General features: G+C 45.8%; 3 non-coding genes across 3 annotated transcripts; all 3 read left to right on the top strand.

The window, feature by feature from the left end:
- Nucleotides 1-13,238: 13,238 nt before the first annotated feature.
- On the top strand, nucleotides 13,239-13,357 carry LOC139318938 (5S ribosomal RNA). Its single transcript, XR_011600587.1, has one exon. It is a non-coding gene; the product is annotated as a 5S ribosomal RNA (ribosomal RNA).
- Nucleotides 13,358-13,770: 413 nt separating this feature from the next.
- LOC139318937 (5S ribosomal RNA) lies at nucleotides 13,771-13,889 on the top strand. Its single transcript, XR_011600586.1, has one exon. It is a non-coding gene; the product is annotated as a 5S ribosomal RNA (ribosomal RNA).
- A 2,253-nt stretch (nucleotides 13,890-16,142) lies between these two features.
- On the top strand, nucleotides 16,143-16,261 carry LOC139318950 (5S ribosomal RNA). The gene has a single exon (XR_011600598.1). It is a non-coding gene; the product is annotated as a 5S ribosomal RNA (ribosomal RNA).
- Nucleotides 16,262-22,291: the final 6,030 nt, after the last annotated feature.

Here is a 22,291-nt window from a genome sequence, read left to right as displayed (position 1 = left end):
AAAATTTGTAAATTTTAAACTTGTCTTATGAATTTGGGGTGTTTTAAATTTCGTTTTCCGGGCCAATTATTTAATTGTATTTTAATGGTTTTTTAACATTTATATTATATGTATTTTATTCGGCTGTTCACCACCCTGAGTCCTTTGGGAGTAGGGCGGTATACAAATTCAAATAATAATAATAATAATAATAATAATAATAATAATAATAATAATAATAATAATAATAATAATAATAAATAAACACTGTTCTAAAACTTTCTGAGCAGCAGTTAGGCATGGTAGCCTGGCATGGTAGATTCTTGCCTCTAAGTAAGAGAAAAACTCAAGCAGGAAACCCTATACCTGTGATGGCGAACCTATGGCACACGTGCCACAGGTGGCACGCAGAGTCCTCTCTGTGCACATGCCAGCCGTCGCCCCAGCCCAGCTCCACCACGCATGCGTGCGTGCATTCCGCCAGCCAGCTGGTCTTCAGGTCTCTGCTGCACATGCATGAGGGGTGGGGCGTATCCGTGCATGCAGGGGATGTGTGCATACATGCAGGGAATGTGGGGTGGGGTGGGGTGCATGCATGGGGGCAGGGCGTATGCACGGAGTGGAGCGCACACGTGGGGGCACTCACATTGCATTTTGGGGCTTTGCACGCTGCTATGCTTCTTGGTTTGTTCTGACAGCTAGTCTGTTGCCCTGAGAAACAATAAGAGATGGAGTTACTGCACTGTGGTTAAAGCTGTGTCCATTTCGTCACTGTCATGATTTCAAAATCTATTGTGGGGGTGGGGAGAGTGAGGAGGCATCTCATCTCATTTCACCCTGTTGGAAGAAAAATCCAGTCCAGTCCCAATCCGGGAGAAAGGCGCTGGAAATAAAATGGAGGCTAACTGGAAAGAAGGACTCTGTTTATAGATGAGCAGAACCTACAACAGCATGTAGTTCTGGGACAGCTGACAAATTGGTTTGAATAGTACATGGATTTTTATAGGGTTCTGAGATGCTGCAGGGGGTTGCGCAATGTAGTGAGCCTTGTGCCTTTTGCTAATCTAATGGTGGCGGGTTAATCCTATCATGTCCTAAACGTCATGTCCTGTATTTCTTAATCCCATCAACTGGAGCTGAAGGTTTTTTTGTTTGTGAATAGATTGGCCCAGTCTTTCTTAATGAGCAAAAAATATCCATATCTAAAGACTTCAGGCATCCGCTGGAGGCTGTTTCACGACCCAGGAAGACTGGGGCTGCTTTCTGCCTTTAAGAGCATATTTTTTCATTTCTCCTCAGGGAAAATATAATATTCTCCTTTAATATTCCCCAAAATATTTCATTCTCTGGGGGGAAGGGGGCTTCCTACAACCCCTAACACTTCCTTTTAGACTCAGTCTCAGTGGGCAAACCTTAATTTTGACAAACATTTTAAAGGAGGCGGGACGGTGCTGCTAATACATTTGCTAATCCAGATTCAGTCAGGAACTGTGAGGATCAAAATGGTCTTTCAATTCTAGTCCCTGACCTAGTTTGAACACAAAGGCTAATATTCTGTGCAGTACAATTTTAAGGAGGGAGGGAGTGAATCGTTGCCAATTCAACCAAGAGTACAAATACTATCTGAGGTGGACATATGAAAAAATATGCCCGTTCGAGCTGGCATGCAGATCTATGTTTTGAAGCTGAAAATGTCAGATCTTCTTAGTGTCTCTGGCTGAGCATCTGCTGATATAACCGAAAGGCGGACAGCAGAGTGTCCCTCACAATTTCTGGGAATTTAGCTTTAATACAAGTGGATCAGTGGTGAAATCCAAATTTTTTTACTACCAGTTCTGTGGGTGTGGCTTGGTGGGCGTGGCTTGGTGGGCATGGCAGGGGAAGGATACTGCAAAATCTCCATTCCCACCCCACTCCAGGGGAAGGATACTGCAAAATCTCCATTCCCACCCCACTCTGGGGCCAGCCAGAGGTGGTATTTGCCGATTCTCCGAACTACTCAAAATGTCCACTACCGGTTCTCCAGAACCTGCTGGATTTCACCCCTGAAGTGGATTCTCTGCAACAGGGGTGAGGAAGGATGGCCTTTTTATGACTTGCTGGTTTATGACAAGTATTGCATTTTTGGCATCCAGAGTTACATCCTAGAACAGCTCATTCTAGGACTGGAAGGACAAGGGGAGACATGATAGCAGTGTTCCAATATCTCAGGGGCTGCCACAAAGAAGAGGGGGTCAACTTATTTTCCAAAGCACCCGAGGGCAGGACAAGAAACAATGGATGGAAACAAATCAAGGAGAGAAGCAACCTGGAATTGAGGAGAAACTTCATAACAGTGAGGACAATTATCCAGCGGAACAGCTTGCCACCAGAAGTTGTAAATGCTCCAACCCTGGAAGTTTTTAAGAAGAAATTGGATAACCAATTGTCTGCAATGGTATAAAGTCTCCTGCTTCAGCAGGGGGTTGGACTAGAGAACCTCCAAGGCCCCTTCCAACTCTGCTATTCTGTTATCCCTTGGTGGCAGGAAAGACGTGGAAAGAGGAGTTTAATTTAGTGAACTGGACTGTAAGAAGAAAACTCCCTTCCAACCAAAGAAAGCGGGGGGAAGCCCCCAAATTCCCTTCAAATACAAAAAGCAGACCATCCCAGTTGGGTCTTTCAAAGATGCACAATGATACTGGGTCATCGCTTTTTTTCCAAACACCTCTTAAAAAGCACAAGAGGGTACTCCTTCCTTCCTTCCTTCCTTCCTTCCTTCCTTCCTTCCTCCTTCCTTCCTTCCTCCCTCCCTCCCTCCCTCCCTCCCTCCCTCCTTCCTTCCTTCCTTCCTTCCTTCCTTTTAGAAATTGAGATGCTGCTTACAAGCTAATTGTAATGATAACTCATGCAAAATGCGCATTCCTTAACAGCAATTTCTGGTTTGCCTATAGCTTGATTGGGGAGAGAGATTTCTGGGCAAGGAGCAGCTATGATGAAAGAATTATCCAATAGGATCGGAAGGCTGGTGAGAGAGAAATTCCTTACTTCCATTGGGAATGGCCTTCCTACGAGGGTATCCTGGGATGGATGGATGGATTTATTCAATTTCTATCACCGCCCATCTCAAGTCGATTACTCTGGACAGCTACCAATTCCAAAACTATAAAAACAATTAAAACAATAAGAAGCATTTAAAAAAAATAACATGTGAATGGGATGTGAAAGAAGAAGTAAAATAGTTGTAATTAATGCAGATTATCTCAAACTGTAAGCAACTTAGGCATCACACAACCACTTGATTTTGGCCTCTGGCTTGTGCAGATCTAACAGAACAGAACAGAATAACAGAATGGAAAGGGACCTTGTAGGTCATCCAGTCCAACCCCCTGCTCAAGCAGGAGACCTTACACCATTTCTGACAGATGGCAGTCCAGTCTCTTCTTGAAATGAATGAAGTGATGAAGTGATGAAGCTCCCACAACTTCTGAAGGCAACTTCTGTTCCATTGGTTGGTTGTTCTCACTCTCAGAAAATTTATTCTTAGTTCTAGGTTGAATCTCTCCTTGATCAGTTTCCATCCGTTATTCCTTGTCTGGCCTTCAGGTGCATTGGAAAATAGCTTGACCCCCTTCTCTCTATGGCAGCCCCACAAATATTGGAAGACTGCTATCATGTCTCTCCTGGTCCTTCTCTTCATTAAACCAGCCATACCCAGTTCCTGCAACCGTTCTTCGTATGTTTTAGCCTCCAGTCCCCTAATCACCCGGGTTGCTCTCCTCTGCACTTTTTCTAGAGTCTCAAAATCATTTTTATAGTGTGGTGACCCAAACTGGATGCAGTACTCTAGGTGTGGTCTCACAGTACTAAGCAGGGGTGAAATCTACTTACCTTAAGACCCTCTTGTTCCAGCAAGCTGGCCTGGCCTAATATGAATTTTATTATGGGTGTATGTGTGTTTTAAATTTGCGGGCCAATTTTATATATTGATTTTAATTTGGTTTTAAATTTTATAAATCTATGTGTTTTAATATGGCTGTATACTGCCCTGAGTCCTTCGGGAGAAGGGCGGTATAGAAATCTAATAAACTTGAAACTTGAAACTTGAAACCTTCCCTACCAATTCAGAAGTGCACGCGCAATGAGTTGGCCACGCCCAGCCAGGTTTTGTGGCTCCCGGTGTTTTTTTTTTTTTTCTGTGGGAAATGGGTCCAAATGGCTCTTTGAATGTTTAAGGTTGCAGACCCCCGCGCTACCCCATCTCCTTCCAGCACCAGGGGAAAAAAAAGGCCTCTTCATTTGCTCCATCTGTGTATTTATATTACTTTATTTTATTGAGACATAACTTCCTTTCGTAGTCTGGAGCACATTGCACGCCGCGAACGAAACTTAACATAAAATGTTTAAAAAACACAGATGAAATTTGACAATAAAGTGCTCAGATCTTCTCATTAAAAACCTGGTGAACAGGAAAGGGGAAAAAAATCTCCACAGAATTTAAAATGAAGAGAAAACCGAGCCACCCACCCCCACCCACCCCCTCTGACAACTCCTGGGAAGCAACTTCAGAAATCTGGGAGCAGAGCAGCAATACAACCCACAACTGACCCACAACGGCCTCTGAAAGGGTCTCTCATCTGCGGACCTGAAGACGGTGTAGGAAGTTAGCATCCACCCCTCTTCTAGGAAAATGGGATATTTCAGGGAATATTAAAAGGGCAGAATATTTCCCCTAAAAGGAAGGCAGAAACTCACCCCCCCTTACCTTTGCCAATGAGTCATTAAGGCCTGGGCCAATCTATTCTACCTCCTTCAGGCAGAGCCATAATAGGAATCTCAAAGCCCTTTCATTACATCATCACCCAGCATGGCTCAACCAAGCCTGGGACACAGACAACCTACAAAGTTACCCCTACATGGCCCCATGGGTGTCTGACAACCAATCAAAATACAAGCTCAAATTCAAAAGCCCAGAGAGGGCATAAAACCCAGGCACTCTCAGCATCTCCTCCCTTTTTCCCCCCCAGGACCTCAAACCATGTGATCCTGTCCACCGTTAAAAATCATCTTTCCAAGCAGTCTCCATGTTTCCAGTGTCTTTCTTCCCCACTTGGAACTGAACCCAGATGGACATTTCTTCCAACAACGGCACAAATAATGGTAATAGAGATTTAACCAGATCATGAGGGATACAAAAAGAAACAAAAAAAAAAAAAAACGAGATTGCCCACCTTCTCCTCTTATGGTTTGTCTCCATTCTTGAAATATTGAATAGAGACATGAAGTGAGATGAGAGGACGCTGGGTGAAAATATTTTTTTTTTTAAAAAAAAAGAGTCAGACGAGTTAAGAGATTTTTTTAGGGATGACTTTGTTCTGGTTTCCATAGTACACCCTTTAAAGGGAATCGAGCTTTTAATGAGTAAATTAAAAGAATTTGGGGCATTAGCAGGTTTCAGGATTAATAATCGAAAGACAAAGATGTTAGCAAAAAATATGAAGCCGCAAGATCAAAGAGAATTGATGAATAAGACAGGTTTTAAGATGGAGAAGAACAGCGGTGGGTTTTCAATATTTTTACCACCGGTTTCCCCCCACGCGCATACACTTGCTTCATGCACGCGCACGCCTTCCGGCCATGCGCCCGGCCTTTCGCACATACGAATTTGCTCGCTCACGTGCCTTCTGCGCATGCGCCCCTGCCTCGAAAACGTGCCTAAATAGGACAGCATAGAGCCAGGGCAGGTGGGCGGGCCCACCCGCGATCTCCGCTACCGGCTCCCTCAAACCAGTACGAACCGGCTGAATACCACCTCTGGAGAAGAAGATAAGATGATTGGGTATAACTATGACAAAGGCCCATGGGATAATTTTTCCAAATAACTGTGTTTTAAGATCCTCCAGACATAGTGGGGCTCCAGTTCCCATCATCCCCTCCCTCCCTTCCACCATAGCCATTTCCTACTCTAGTTCATTAGCAAACCTGCTCTGCCATCTCATCTCAGCCAGATTCTGACTTCCCCCCCCCACCCCCCTTTTAACCATGGCTTGTTGTGTTCCTCAGCAGCTGCTGACATGGCATGGGCCCGGGGTACTTGCAGGACCACCTCCTACCGGCCTCCCACCGCCCAGTGCGGTCACATAGGACTGCCCTCCTCCGGGTGCTATCAGCCAGACAATGTTGGCTGGTGGCCCCCAGGATGAGGGCATTCTCCGTGGCCACACCGACCCTCTGGAATGAATTATCCACCGGGCTTCGGACAGCCCCCGACCTCCGCGCTTTCTGCGCCGAACTGAAGACATGGCTTTTTCAGCAAATTCTCTGATCTGTTATGAGATTTTAGTTGCTGGGGTTTTTACATTTGGATGTTTTTAGTTCTATTTATTGTTATATGTTTTTTATTCTGTGAGCCGCTCTGAGTCCTACGGGAGAAGGGCGGCATAGAAATCTAAGAAAATAAATAAATAAATACATAAATAAATAAATAAATAAATAAATAAATAAATAAATAAATAAATAAATTTTAGGTCTGCTATCAATTTGGTGCTGGGTTCAGGGTTATGCGTAAGGATGTGGTCAAGAAAGTCAAGATGGCGGCCAAAACCATGGGATTGAAGCCCCGCCCCTTTTTACATTCAAGGGAAAGCCCAAGTCACGTAAAAAGGGGGGGTGGAGCTTCAATTGCGTGTTATGGCCGCCATCTTGACTTTTTTGACACCCCCCCCTTTCAGACACTTTGGCTGGGTTGTTTGTTGGAGTGGGTTGTTATTGATAGCTCACCTTGAATTGTTCCATTCGGTATTTGTGGACAAGCTGGTCGGCAAAGATAAGTACAAAGGTAATTACACAAGGGACCCTGATAAGGACAGTTTGCATTGGCAGAATGACCGACAAGAGTCTCAAAAAAACGTTTGAGAAAAGATTTGGACCTGCAGAAGATTTCAATATATTTCTTTAACTTGTCGGACAGATCAACTGCCTTTCAAGACAGTATGTGTAAGAATCGCCTTTCATTCCCACAACAACCCTGTGAGGTAGGCTGGGTCGGGGCATGAGCTTACATTCGCTCTGCTCCAAATCAATGGGGAATTTATGACATCTCCTGTCAAGAAGAAACAGAAGGCTGGTGTTCTGTCCCCGTCTCACACACGCACACAAACAGACAGCCGGGGGTTAAATAAACTGGCAGACAACCAATTCTTCCGATAAGAAGCTTGGCAGCAACCTAATAGCTGCTTGCCAAGAACTTTACTCATAAAACAAAATACACACAGTCAAGAATTGTCCAGTTCGTAAATTAAATCCAAGGCCGATAATGTTGTTTCCAAAGATGCAATGTGACTCGATAGTAGTTAGTTTTGTCCGTCACAGAGTCTGAATGGCCACCTCACCCCCTTTTATACCCTGTGGGGTGTGGTCCAGTGACTCAGCTTAATCTCTGGCACGCCTTTTCTTCTGTTGTGCGCGCTTATCTCTGCGACGCTGCCGAGGATCCAGCCAAGACTCATTTCCCTCATCACTGTCCACCTGTGGCTGCGTGGACATGCTTGGCCCCGGCCCTATCTCTTGCCCTTCGGCGGACACCGAAGGCATTGCCAGAGAGGAGGGTCCTGGAGAGGGAGGCCTTGCCATCTCCTCTCCTTCACTCTCGGAGTCCTCTCCTGCCAATGACACAGGCTCAGGTAACGGAGCCACAGCAGCTGGGGGTGACATTTATAGGGCTAATGAGGTGTATATTTAGAGTTTTTCTGCAATGGGAGATTTACTCAGATTTACCCAGGACTCTTGGTGGTGCAGTGGACTAAAGTGCTATTAAATTAGCACTTAAGCTGCCAGCTGCCTGCAATTATTGCGAGTTCAAATCTCACCAGGCTCAAGGATGACTCAGCCTTCCATCCTTCCGAGGTAGGTAAAATGAGGACCCGGATTGTGGGGGCAATAAACTGACTTTGTATAAATAAATAAATAAATACTCGAGGTTAGTTTTTCTCAACCTTAACAATTTCAAGAGGGGTGAATCTCAACCCCCAGAATTCATAAACCTGCTTTTTGCTAAATCACAGTGAATCTTAAAATGCTAAAAGTGTTCAGTTGGAAGTAACTTTCCAAAGCACCTGAAGGCCAGACAAGGAATAATGGATGGAAACTGAACAAGGAGAGATTCAACCTGGAAATAAGAAGAACTTTTCTGACAGTGAGAACAATCCACCAATGGAACAGAAGTGGCCTTCAGAAGTTGCAGGAGCTTCATCACTGGAGGCTTTCAAGAAGAGACTGGACTACCATCTGTCAGAAATGGTGTAGGGTCTCCTGCTTGAGTGGGGGGTTGGACTAGATGACCTTCAAGGCCCCTTCCAACTCTGTTCTTCTATTCTAACTGCATTGAGCATCTAATCCAGTGTTTTTTTCAAATCTGGGTGTTAGAAGACCCAAACCTGGTTCTTTCAAACTTGGCAAGTAAGATGGGTGGACTTCACCTCCCAGAATTCCACAGTCAAACTTACTGGACTATGGGTGGACTTCAACTCCCAGAATTCCATAGCCAGAAATCTGCAAATGGCAGTCCATGGATCTTGAACCATGCTGGCTGTGGAATTCTGGGAGTTGAAGTCCTCCCACCTTAAACTTGCCAACTTTGAAAGGATTGATTGATCGACCTTCAACCATGCACAGAAAAACGTATGTAAAACGTTCGTGAGGGACTTCTCTCCAACCGAGTCTTCTCAAAACCCTCCAGAGATGGGAGAACTTGCAACCTTCATAGACGAAGCATTTCAATGGGATGGCAGGCGTGAATTTTCCACCTTGGCTAAGCCATATCTCAACTCACCCAGGTCTCTAGTTGACTTTGGGATGCGTTCAACTGCCGTTTCTTTGTTTTCCAGACATCAAAGTAATAGCTGGAACAGTTTCCAGGAATAAGTCCGCCCTCTTAACCAGGTCAGTAAAAGTCCCAAACAATGCTAAAGATTGGTGAGAGGTAATCATGATCACATTTTTCGTGACTTTGGGGGGAGGGGGGTCAAGAGAAAACACAGTTTGTTAGCTATTTAAGATTCAGCAGTTTAAGGGAACCCAGAAAATGGGTAACTCGATAATTTGAATACAGAACAGGGGTGAAATCCAGCAGGTTCTGGAGAACCGGTAGCGGAAATTTTGAGTAGTTCGGAGAACCGGCAAATACCACCTCTGGCTGATCCCAGAGTAGGGTGGGAACAGAGATTTTGCAATATCCTTCCCCCAGGAGTGGGGAGGGAATGGAGATTTTGCAATAGCTTTCCCCCAGGAGTGGGGAGGGAACGGAGATTTTGCAATAGCCTTCCCCCAGGAGTGGGGAGGGAACGGAGATTTTGCAATAGCCTTCCCCTAGGAGTGGGGAGGGAATGGAACTTTTGCAATAGCCTTCCCCCAGGAGTGGGGAGGTAATGGGGATTTTGCAATATCCTTCCCCCAGGAGTGAGGTGGGAATGGGGATTTTGCAATATCCTTCCCCCAGGAGTGGGGATGGAATGGAGATTTTGCAAAAGCCTTCCCCCAGGAGTGAGGTGGGAATGGGGATTTTGCAATATCCTTCCCCCAGGAGTGAGGAAGGAATGGAGATTTTGCAATATCCTTCCCCTGGAGTGAGGTGGGAATGGGGATTTTGCAATATCCTTCCCCCAGGAGTGGGGAGGAAATGGAGATTTTGCAGTATCCTTCCCCTGCCACGGCCACCAAGCCATGCCCACCAAGCCACACCACACACCCAAGCCACGCCCACAGACCAGTACTAAAAAAATTTGAATTTCACCACTGACACAGAATAATATTGGAGTTGGAAGGGACCTTGGAGGTCTTCTAGTCCAACCTCCTGCATTAGCAGGAGACCCTATATCAGGGCTCTTCACATGTGGCAACTTTAAGACTTGTGGACTTCAACTCCCAAAATACCCCAACCAGCAACTGGGGAATTGCTGGCCATGTTTAGAGACCCCTGCCCTACACCATTCCAGACAATTGGCTTTTCAATCTCTACTCTGGATGTTGTTGGGCCCATTGTAAACCCTACAGCCACTTTCTCCTAGACAGGGAGTGATGGGGAAATGATTATCTGCATCCATCCTATGTTTCTGTGGGATACTTGTATAAATTAGTGGGAACATGCCCTATGAATTAGATCTCCCCTCTTCCCAACCATTGCTGACAACAGAAATATATTCCTTTTCTCCTGGACTGCCTCAGAAGATCAAGAGTTGGGGGTGAAGGTAGGAGTCATGTTCCCCAATCCAAGACTGCCATCTTCTGGTTTTCAGAAATGGGCCTTTAAAGGAGTCCCCTTCTTCCCTCAGGATATTTTCAACCTTGGCAACCTGAAGACATGTGGACTTCAACTCCCAGAATTCCCCAGCCGGCCATGTTCTCATTGAGATCGGCAGCATATACATTTAATTAATAAGTCAATAAAGGCACCAGGCTGGAAAGCGTGAGTCCTGTCTTAGCCATTAAAGCTGACTGGGTGACTTAGGGTCATTTTCTGTCAGCCCAATCCACTCCACAGGGTTGTTGTTTTGGGGCAAATAGGAGGAGGAAGTGTGTTCTGCAGAGGAATGATTGAGTCTGTCATCTCCATCTCTGTAACTGTCTGGTTTGGCTCTGCAACCCAACAAGACAGACAGAGACTTCAGAGGATAATTAGAACTGCAGAAAAAACAATGGCTACCAACCTGCCTTCCATGGAGGACCTGTATACTGCACGAGTCAAAAAGAGGGCTGTGAAAATATTTACAGACCCCTCACATCCTGGACATAAACTGTTTCAACTCCTACCCTCAAAACGACGCTATAGAACACCGCACACCAGAAGAACTAGACACAAGGACAGTTTTTTCCCCGAACGCCAATACTCTGCTAAACAAATAATTCCCTCAACACTGTCAAACTATTCACTAAGTCTGCATTACTATTCATCTTCTCATCATCGTTCCTATCACCCATCTCCTTCCACTTATGACTGTATGACTGTAATCTTGTTGCTTGTATCCTTATGATTTCTATTGATATTGTTTTCTGATTGCTTATTTGTACCCTATGACTATCATTAAGTGTTGTACCTTAATGAACATACCTTTTATTTTATGTAAACAAATAATTCCCTCAACACTGTCAAATAATTTACTAAGACTGTATTACTAGTCTTCTTCTTAGTAGTATCTATCTCTTCCCGCTTATGTCTATAACCATGTTGCTTGTATCTTTCAATTTACATACATAGATACTCTATGTATTATTTGTAAACTGATAAACATAGGATATAAATAAAAAATGTTTTTTTAAAAAAATCTGTACAGGTAGTCCTCGACTTATGACCACAACTGAGCCCAAAAGTCCTGTTGTTAAGTGAGAAATTTGTTAAGTGAGTTTTGCTCCATTTTACGACCTTCCTCGTCACAGTTGTTCAGCGAATCACTGCAAGTTGTTAGCAACACAGTTGTTAATGACTTTTTGCCCCATTGACTTTGTTTGTCGGAAGGTCACAAAAAGTGATTGCATGACTCTGGGACACTACAACCGTCATAAGTACAAGTCAGTTTTCAAGCATCTGAATTTTGACCATGAAGATGCGGCAACGGTCGTTAAGTGTCGGGGGGCACCGTGTTGCGGTGGTTCTCCTCCTTTCTCTCTGATCGGTCGCAGTCTGTGTTGACAGGGGGGCAGAGGTCGACCCCGAGGCCCCTTGTATGTGGGGTGCCGCAGGGGTCGGTTCTCTCACCCCTTCTGTTCAACATTTATGTGAAGCCGCTGGGTGAGATCATCCATGGTTTTGGGGTGAAGTATCATCAGTATGCTGATGATACTCAGCTATACATCTCCACCCCGGACCACCCCAATGATGCCCTTAAAGTGATGTCCCAGTGCCTGGAGGCTGTACGCATCTGGATGGGGAGGAACAGACTCAGGCTCAACCCATCCAAGACCGAGTGGCTGTGGTTTCCGACGTCCCGATATAGTCAATTGGTGCCATCACTGACTATTGGGGATGAGTCATTGCCCCCCACGGAGAGGGTTCGCAACTTAGGCGTCCTCTTGGACTCACGGCTGTCTTTAGAAGAACACTTGACGGCTGTGGCCGGGAGGTCTTTTTATCAGGTTCGCCTGATTCGCCAGTTGCGTCCCTTTCTGGATCGGGACTCGTTAAAAACGGTCACTCATGCCCTCGTCACTTCACGCCTGGACTACTGTAATGCTCTCTACATGGGGCTCCCCTTGAGGAGCACCCGGAGGCTCCAGCTGGTCCAGAATGCGGCCGCGCGGGTAGTTATGGGAGCAGCATGGCGCTCCCATGTGGCTCCCCTCCTGCGCGAGCTGCACTGGCTCCCTGTGGTCTTCCGGGTGCGCTTCAAGGTCTTAGTTACCACCTTTAGAGCGCTCCATGGCTTAGGACCGGGGTACTTACGAGACCGCCTTCTGCCACCAGTAGCCTCTCACCGACCAGTTCGCTCCCATAGAGAGGGGCTCCTCAGGGTGCCGTCAGCCAAACAATGTCGACTGGCGGCCCCCAGGGGGAGAGCCTTTTCTGTGAGGGCACCCACCATCTGGAACGAGCTCCCCCCAGAGATACAGAAGATTCCGGATCTGCGCACTTTCCGCCGTGCCCTCAAAACATTCCTGTTTCAGCAGGCCGGCCTGGCCTAACTTTCCCTTTATATTGCTTTTTGATTTTATTTTAAACTGGGATGTCTTGAATTATCTAGGACCAGAATGTTTAGTATATTTTAATTGGTTTTTTTTATTATTAACGTTTGTATTACATGTATTTTTATCGTTCGCTGTTCACCGCCCTGAGTCCCTTAGGAATAGGGCGGTATATAAATTTAATAAATAAATAAATAAATAAATAAATAAATAAATAAATAAATAAGTGTGAATGGGATCCTGAGTCATTTTTTTTTTTGAGTGCCCTTGTAACTTCGAATGGTTGCTAAACTAAATCTTTTCAGCCAATTTAAATTGGCTCATCTATCCAGATTCCACGCACAAGTAACAGGCGTGGGACGACCCCCTGCAATGCACACACAGATGCACAGAACATGCATGGACTGCCAAGTATGTACCATAGCCCTTTGCAATGGGCTCAGTCTCAGCTTAGGGCAGGGGTCTCCAACCTTGGCAGCTTTAAGACTTGTGGACTTCAACTCCCAGAATTCCTCAGCCAGCAAAGCTAAGAAAAAGTTCTAATCTAGAAGATGTGAAAATGGATTTAGAAAGGGTGCTTAAAAGCAGCAGCAAACAAGCAGTCTATCGTCTACGGCCATACTACCCTGAATACGCCCGATCCCGTCTGATCTCGGAAGCTAAGCAGGGTCAGGCCTGGTTAGTACTTGGATGGGAGACCGCCTGGGAATACCGGGTGCTGTAGGCTTTTTTTTAAAACTTATTCAATATTTAATTTAAAATAAAATTGCCTCCTGGCTTTTTAAAAAATTTATTTAATATTTTATTTAAAATAAAAAAAAAACCTTTTGCCTCCTTGATTCACCTCCCCTTCCCCGTCCAGCCTGTTTTTTCACTTTTCCTGCAAATGGCAGCCCATGCAGGGAAATGCAAGGGTACTTTTTTCCCACTGCGAGATTGGGTGGGTGAGATCTTTTTGCATCCGCTTGCTTAGAATGGCCCTCCTGGCTTTGCAGGGCAGCGCAGAAATACAGCAGCAGCAAAAGGCATGCATGGAGAGCCTAGGGGCAGGGGATGATGGGTCCCATTTTGTAGTCCTGTTGATTGTTGTGCAGGGCATGGAGAAGCAGCTTAAAAGAGGCAGCAAAGACCTCATTCTTCGTCTACGGCCATACTACCCTGAAAGCGCCCGATCCCGTCTGATCTCGGAAGCTAAGCAGGGTCAGGCCTGGTTAGTACTTGGATGGGAGACCGCCTGGGAATACCGGGTGCTGTAGGCTTTTTATTTATTTAATATTTTATTTAAAATTAAAAAAAAAAACTTTTGCCTCCTTGTTTCCCCAGTCTGGCTTCCATTTTTCCTGCAAATTGCAGCCCATGCAGGAAATGCAACAGGTACTTTTTCCCACTGCGAGATCGGGTGGGTGAGATCAGCTTTAAAATGTTTTAAGTTTACTTTTCTATACCAAGTATAGCTGTACTATACCAAGTTACTTCAGTTATGTTAAAAAACATGGCAGTGCTGAGATTTATTTTATTATTATTATTTTTGCCCTGCAAAACGCAGGTAATCCATGGATTTAGTCCAAGTTTAGAAGTACAGCTCCCAATACAACTCAATTTAGAAAGAAAAGAGGGCATTCAATTATGCCCTTAGACTTGGGCAGGGGTGAAATCCAGCAGGTTCTGACAAGTTCTGGAGAACCGGTAGCGGAAATTTTAAGTAGTTCGGAGAACCAGCAAATACCACCTCTGGCTGGCCCCAGAGTGGGTGGGAATGGAGATTTTGCAGTATCCTTCCCCTGGAGTGGGGTGGGAATGGGGATTTTGCAATATCCTTCCCCCAGGAGTGCGGTGGGAATGGGGACTTTGCAATATCCTTCCCCTGTAGAGGGGTGGGAATGGAGATTTTGCAGTATCCTTCCCCTGGAGTGGGTCAGAATGGGGATTTTGTAGTATCCTTCCCGTGGAGTGGGGTGGGAATGGGGATTTTGCAATATCCTTCCCCCAGGAGTGGAGTGGGAATGGGGATTTTGCAGTATCCTTCCCCTGGAGTGGGGTGGGAATGGAGATTTTACAGTATCCTTCCCCTGGAATGGGTCAGGATGGGGATTTTGTAGTATCCTTCCCGTGGAGTGGGGTGGAAATGGGGATTTTGCAATATCCTTCCCCTGGAGTGGGGTGGGAATGGAGATTTTGCAGTATCCTTTCCCTGCCACGCCCACCAAGCCATGTCCACTAAGCCACACCACATCCACCAAGCCACGCCCACAGACCGGTAGTAAAAAAAATTGGATTTCACCACTGAACTTGGGGTTAAATTGGATATCAAGCTACTTAGATATGCACATGGTTTCCATTAATTCAAATTTAACCTCAGTGTATGATTTATTTTTGGGCAGCTGGATGGTTTTTTTTTTTAAAAAAAAACCTACGTAAGTTTAATGTTTTAGTGGAAAAAAATGTCATTTTTCGGATTTGTTGGAAATCTTAAACGGCACTTTAAGGATGATTTAAGGATGATCCATTTTTAAAGTCAAATAATGTGTCAGTTGTTTGTTCCTATGCAGACAATGTCATTGTGTAGAAGAGTTCAGGTAGTCTGAAATATACAGGTAGTTTTATTAAAATGTCAATAGAATTTCATTGATGTTGGAAGAAGATAAATCTGCTTAATCTTTTTTTTTTTAAAGATAACTTTTCTTGTCTTTTTTTTCTTTCTTGACTGTGAGCACACTGGCCCACATTAAAAATGAAATTCTGTAGCCTGGCCTCAAGAGAAAGTGTGCATCTTCCCAAACACATACATACATAACATGCACATATACACGTCCTATATACCCGTGATGGCGAACCTACGGCATGCGTGCCACAGGTGGCACGTGGAGCCATATCTGTGGGCACGCGAGCATTGCCCTAGCTCAGCTCCAGCGCGCAGCAGCCACCTGATTTTCGGGCCTTCTGGGCCCACCGGAAGTTGGGAAACTGGCTGTTTCTGACCTCCGGAAGGCCCCTGGGGGTGTAGGGAAGGCCGTTTTTGCCCTCCCCAGGCTCCAGAAAAGCCTTTGGAGCCTGGGGAGGGCGAAAAAACAGGCCTACCGGGCATCACATGCCAAAACTGGGGGAAGGTGAGGGGGTCGCATGTGGGGGGCAGGGCGCATTGAATTTTGGGTATGGGCAACACAAGCGCGCGACCCCCGCACTCTCCCCACTTTGGGCACCCGACGGCAAAAAGGTTAGCTATCACTGCTACATACATACATACATACATACATACATACATACATACATACATACATATATGCACCATACACACACATACACATATTAATTTTCCATCCGCTTGCTTAGAATGGCCCTCCTGGCTTTACAAGGCAGCGCAGAAAAACAGCAGCAGCAAGAAGAATGGAGGGCGGCAGGGGGAGGGGGGCGGCAGGGGATGATGGGTCCGCGATGTAGTCCTGCTGATTGCTGTGCAGCAGTATTGAGAAGGTGAGGCAGTTTAAAATCAACAGCAAACAGCCCATTCTCTTGTCTACAGCCATACTACCCTGAATGCGCCCAATCCTGTCTGATCTCGGAAGCTAAGCAGAGTCAGGCCTGGTTAGTACTTGGACGGGAGACCGCCTGGGAATACCGGGTGCTGTAGGCTTTTTGCTGCTTCCAGTGAGGAAGTAAAAAACACCGCAGAGCCAAGCAACAACAAATGGAAAGGCAGGAAGGATAACTAGAGTTCTTTTTCATGCATCCTGTATCCAATGTTTGCAAAGCGATGGCATGGGTTTGCGCAGCCATTTAAACTCTTCTGAGGAACCCTGTATCCTTCCCCATCCTCAGTGCAGCCAAATACAGATAGTCCTTGACTTACAACCATTCATTTCATGATCTAAAGTCACAGTGGCACTGGAAAAAGCGACTTATGATGGTTTTCACACTTATGACCGTTGCAGCATCCACATGATCATGCGATGGGTGTTATCTATGACAGTTGTATTGTCCTGGGGTCACATGATCCTGCCAGCAAGCAAAAGCAACGGGGGGGGAAAGCCAGATTCATTTAACGACCGCCTGTTTCACTTCACGACTGCCCGTTTCACTTCACGACCGCAGTGACTCGTTTAAGAACTGCGGCAAAAGGTTGTAAAATGGGCCACAACTCACTTCACTGCTTGCTTAGCGACGGAAATGTTGGGCTCAATTGTGATTGTAAATCGAGGACTGCCTGCAAAACATTCCCGAGAGAGGCATGGATATACATCAACAGGATTATTTATATTTCTCTTACCCTTATTGCTTATCAAGCCTAGATTGTGAATATATGGACTGGGCTTGTTATCCATGATTAATTTAATAACTGTCTTCTCAAATAACCCACTTTTCGGAGTTTGCATAACAGATTGAACCACTCATCATGCTGTCCGGATTCCCACAACTCCGTAAATTAGCATAGCATGGAAAGGCAGCTAGGCAAACAGTTTGCCGTATTTTATGGTTTTGCCTGCGTTTTATGAGCCACTCAAACTTCTCTGTTTTCGCGGAGCATAAAAATGGACTGCACTAAACCCGTTTTATTTCTTTTTCCAGCCTTTTGAGGGGGTCGACTGGTGAAGCCTGCCAGCATTTCTGGCCCAGCTGTCTACTTTTGCCCCTAAATAAGATAAGGCTTCCCCATTTATGGAGGTGGGGTAGGTAGGTGGGGTTCTCGGGACTTTAATACGGCACTTACACCTTATGTACGTATCGCTCCTGCATAAATTACACCCATTTTTAAAAGCCGCTCATTGTGGAATCTCCACTGTGTAGGATCTTCACTATCGACAGTGGGCGCGTTGATTTAATTGTGGTTGGCACAGCCTCCCTCGTTCACAGGCCTGGCCATTTTGGGCACGAAAAATCACCTCCGTGAACCCCGGCAGGCCCTTCCATCTGTTCTATTGGTGTTTCCTTCCAAACTCCTGATTCTCCTTTGGGACCATATGTTGTCTTGGAGAACTGGCTTTTGACAATCCTAGCTCTCCCTGGCCGACAGCCAATTTATCTTCGGTGGCAGGCAGGCACCATGGTGATGGTAGGGTGGAAGGGAAGACGGTGGGGTAGGCAGGGAGGTGTGGGGTTGCTGGGCTTTGAAGGCGCAGGCCATATCCGAGCCCCTGATGGTTCTGAAGGATGCCACCTCCTTGGGCCTAAGTAACTGGGAGCTGCAGAGACAACTTGGCAAGGCAACAAGGGCTGGCACTGAACCGGTGGGAGACTGGCACTCTCCAGTTGGTGAAAGAGCTTTCCACGGCTTGGGTTGCCTGCTCTTCCCAGATGCCACGATGTCTGTGAAAGGCAGCCAAGGTGGGTTGGCCAATGCCCTCTTCAGATGCCAGGGCTGCGGCATTCTCCCTGCCAAGCCCCTGCCTCACACCCAACCTGGCCCTTGCTCAAGCCTGTAAATCAAAGCCACCCTTGGCCTCCAGCCCTGGCTCTTGGATCCAGAGAAGTGGCGGGGGGGGGCGTGGAGTGCGTGGCAGCGTCGATAAAAGCCAAGCATCCCAGATCCGACACGTCCCGGGAAAAACAGTCGGATAGGGTGTCTCAAAATGCTGGCTTCCATCCCAATTTCCTTGTCTTCCTGTCTGTCTTTTCAGGCATTGGCAGGTCCCGGGTACAAAGCCCCTTGGGTAGCGTGTCAGAGAACCTGACAGCACAGCTGGAGCCTGGGTCAGCTGCTGGTGGGAACGGATTGGATCGGGGAGCCAAAGGAAAAAAGGGGGCTTTGGAAAGGCTGCCTTCACCCCAGAATTCCACCAAAAAAAAAAAGCAGAATTCTTCTCTTGGGGGTCTTTCAGGAACTTTCGATTTGGGAAGCGGTTGTTTCCAGGATCCCGCGGTATCCAGCGTGACGAGGATTAGGCCCCATCGAGTTATTGTCAGCTCTTAGCAACCGCTTAGATAAGACTTTCTCCATGATGATCTGTCCCGAACGTGATGCACGTACGGTCTTTCCTGTTCTTAATCATTATCATAAGTTGATTTGTCAAGCATATATAAGATAACAGGTAAAAGTATAAGCATAATTTGAATACATGAAAAGAGTAAGTAAAAAAGGAAAATTAGGACAGGGACGGTAAGGCACGTTGGTGCGCTTATGCATGCCCCTTACAGACCTCTTAGGAATGGGGTGAGGTCAACCAATGGCCTTGGTGGCGCAGCAGACTAAAGTGCTGTTAAGTAGCACCAGCTGCCTGCAATTGCTGCAAGTTCAAATCTCACCAGGCTCAAGGTTGACTCAGCCTTCCATCCTTTCGAGGTAGGTAAAATGAGGACCCGGATTGTGGGGGCAATAAGCTGACTTTGTATAAAAAAGAACACCGCTTAGAGGGGGGGGAGGCGAAAGCCCTATTAAGCAGGTATATACAAAAGTATGAAGGCTATTGCTTAACGCATTGTAAGCCGCCCTGAGTCTCCGGAGAAGGGCGGCATATAACTCGAACCAATAAATAAATAAATAAATAAAATAAATTATTGTAAGCTTTTAGCAACTGCTTAGATAAGACTTTCTCCATGATGATCTGTCCCGAACGTGATGCACGTACGGTCTTTTCTGTTCTTAATCATTATCATAAGTTGATTTGTCAAGCATATATAAGATAACAGGTAAAAGTATAAACATAATTTGAATACATGAAAAGAGTAAGTAAAAAAGGAAAATTAGGACAGGGACGGTAGGCACGCTGGTGGAGGAATGGGGTGAGGTCAACAGTAGACAGTCTAAAGTTAAAGTTTTGGGGGTTTAGGGAAGAAACCACAGAGTCAGGTAGTGCATTCCAGGCATTGACCACTCTGTTACTGAAGTCCTATTTTCTGCAATCGAGTTTGGAGCAGTTTACCTTGAGTTTGTATCTATTATTTGCTCGTGTATTGTTGTGGTTGAAGCTGAAGTAGTCATTGACAGGAAGGACATTGTGGCAGATAATTTTATGTACTATGCTTAGGTCGGACTGAAGTCGGCATAGTTCTAAGTTGTTTTCCAGCGATGCACCAGTCTCTCCAGGTGTCTGTGGAGATTCTCAGTCTTCCAGGTCAAGGTTGTCCCAAAGATGCTTTTCAAAAGGCAATTGGGCTTCTGTTTTTTTCCTTTCCACTTCCCATCCAGGAACCTTCTTCAGTTCACCAGGAGCCACCATAATTGAGGTCCTCCAACTTGCTGCTGGTTGCTCTCTTCTTCTCTTTCTTTCTATCTTTCCCAGCATCGGAGCCAGTGGTGGAATTCAAATTTTTTTTGCTACTGGTTCTGTGGGCGTGGCTTGGTGGGCATGCCAGGTGGAAGGATACTGCAAAATCCCCATTCCCTCCCCACGCTTGGGGGAAGGATATTGCAAAATCTCCATTCCCTCCCCACTCTGGGGCCAGCCAGAGGTGGCATTTGCCGGTTCTCCGAATTACTCAAAATTTCCACTACCGATTCTCCAGAACCTGTCAGAACCTGCTGAATAGCACCCCCGATCAGAGCCTTCTCTAGAAAGCTGTGTTTTTCTCTCCCATAATATATTCAAAGTATGCTCATATGAGACTGGTCATGTGTGCCTTGCTGGCAACTCTGGGTTGGTTTTTTTTTTTTTATGGTTTGTTTTCTTGGCTGTCCATGTGATATGCTCCATGGCATTGGACCTGGATACCTTCGAGACCGTCTTCTGCCACCAGTAGCCTCCCACCGGCCAGTTCGCTCCCAACAGAGAGGGTCTCAGGTGCCATCGGCCAAATTATGTCGGCTGGCGACACCCAGGGGGAGGGCCTTCTCTGTGGGAGCCCCTGCCCTTTGGAATGAGCTGCCCCCAGAAATTCATAAAATCTCTGATCTCCGTGTATTTCGCTGTGCCCTCAAAACCATGTTGTTCCGCCAGGCTGGGCTATCAATGTAAAGATTTTAATCGGTTTTAAATGGGATTTTAAATTTAGGGTTTATAAATTGGGCCTATTATTTAATAATTTTAATTATTTTTAAATTTTGTCTGTCTTTGTGTTTTTAATTAGGCTGTACACCGCCCTGAGTCCTTCGGGAGAAGGGCGATATAGAAATAAAATAAATAAATAAATAAATAAATAAATATTCTCAAGCATCTTCTTCTCCAATGTTCAAAATTTCAAAAGCATCGATATACTCTTCTTATCCTGATTCTTGTTGCACACTGAAAGTTTCTCCTCCACCTCCACCCAATTTGCTTTTCATTATAATGAAATGATGAAAAAAAGATGTGGAGACTCTAGAAAGAGTGCAGAGAAGAGCAACAAAGAGGATTAGGGGACTGGAGGCTGAAACATAGGATGAACGGTGGCAGGAATTGGGTATGTCTAGTTTAATGAAAAGAAGGACTAGGGGAGAGATGATAGCAGTCTTCCAATATCTCAGGGGGAGCCACAAAGAAGAGGGAGTCAAGCTATTCTCCAAAGCACCTGAGGGCAGGACAAGAAGCCTGAAGTGGTGTAGGGTTTCCTGCCTGGGCAGGGGGTTGGACTAGAAGACCTCCAAGGTCCCTTCTAACTCTGTTGTTCTATTCTAATACAACGGTTGTAAGTGTGAAAAATGGTCACTTTGTTTTTCAGGGCCGTTTTAACTTCAAACTGTCACTAAATGAACTGTTGTGCATCCCATGGACTGTAAAAAAATCCAAAGAAGACCTAGCCTGAGACCTCACCAAAAATAGGCAATAAGCCAAGATCGCCAAACAGAAGCTGTCATCTTTTGGTCATGAGAACTGACTCACTCGAAAAGTCAATCACGCTGGGAGTGATCAGCAGAAAAAGGAGAAGGGGCTGCCCTGGCACCCGCTGGCTGGACATTATAAAAGATGACAATGGGATGACCATGGTGAATCTGAAGGAGGCGGTGCGAGACAGAGGGGCATGGACAAGGCTGATGCATAGAGTGGCCGAGGGTCGGACATGACTGAATGGCTGACAGTGATGACAATGAGGGACCACCTTTTCCTGGTGTACCCAGAACTGCTGGCACCACTGCGTTTTATCCAGTTCAGGGGTGAAATGCTCCTGGTTCGAACCGGATCGCCCGATCCGGTAGCGATGGAGGCGGGTGGTTCGGAGAACCGGTAGCAAAAATCCCTGCCCCCCCACCCCTCCATGCCCAGCTGAGCCACGCAATCATCAGAGGCTTTTTAAAAAATTTTAAAAGCATTTTTTCTACAACCTCTTCAGCCGAAGAGGTTATAGAAAAAATGCTTTTAAAAGTAAAAACAAAGCCTCTGCCGATCAGGCAAGTCAGCTAGGATCGTCAGAGGCTTAAAAAAAAAAAAGAAAAAGCCTCTGCTGATCAGGCAAGTCAGCTGGGATCGTCAGAGGCTTTAAAAGCATTTTTTAACAACCTCTTCAGCCTAAGAGGTTGTAGAAAAATGGTTTTAAAAGTAAACCAAAAAAAAAAAAGTTGGCCACACCCACTCAATCATATTACCCCACCACCACCAAGCCACGTCCACAGAACCGGTAATAACAAAATTTACATTTCACCACTGTCCCAGTTGCATCTTTGCGATGGTCTTCAAGAGTAGGGGTCAAAGAGGCCATCTACGTTAAGACGGAACAGCCCTCTCTCAACAGAGGGGGAGGGTTACGACATCACCTGTCTCCTGTCCTTCCACACCTGTTTGCACTCTGATTCAGGTGACCCTGAGGGCACAGATAA

Source organism: Pituophis catenifer, unplaced genomic scaffold (genome assembly GCF_029215685.1).
Source record: "Pituophis catenifer annectens isolate HBS135680 unplaced genomic scaffold, rPitCat1.0.hap2 SCAF_6, whole genome shotgun sequence".
In the NCBI taxonomy this organism is placed as follows: domain Eukaryota; kingdom Metazoa; phylum Chordata; class Lepidosauria; order Squamata; family Colubridae; genus Pituophis; species Pituophis catenifer.
This window is presented reverse-complemented; position numbering and strand designations above follow the sequence as displayed.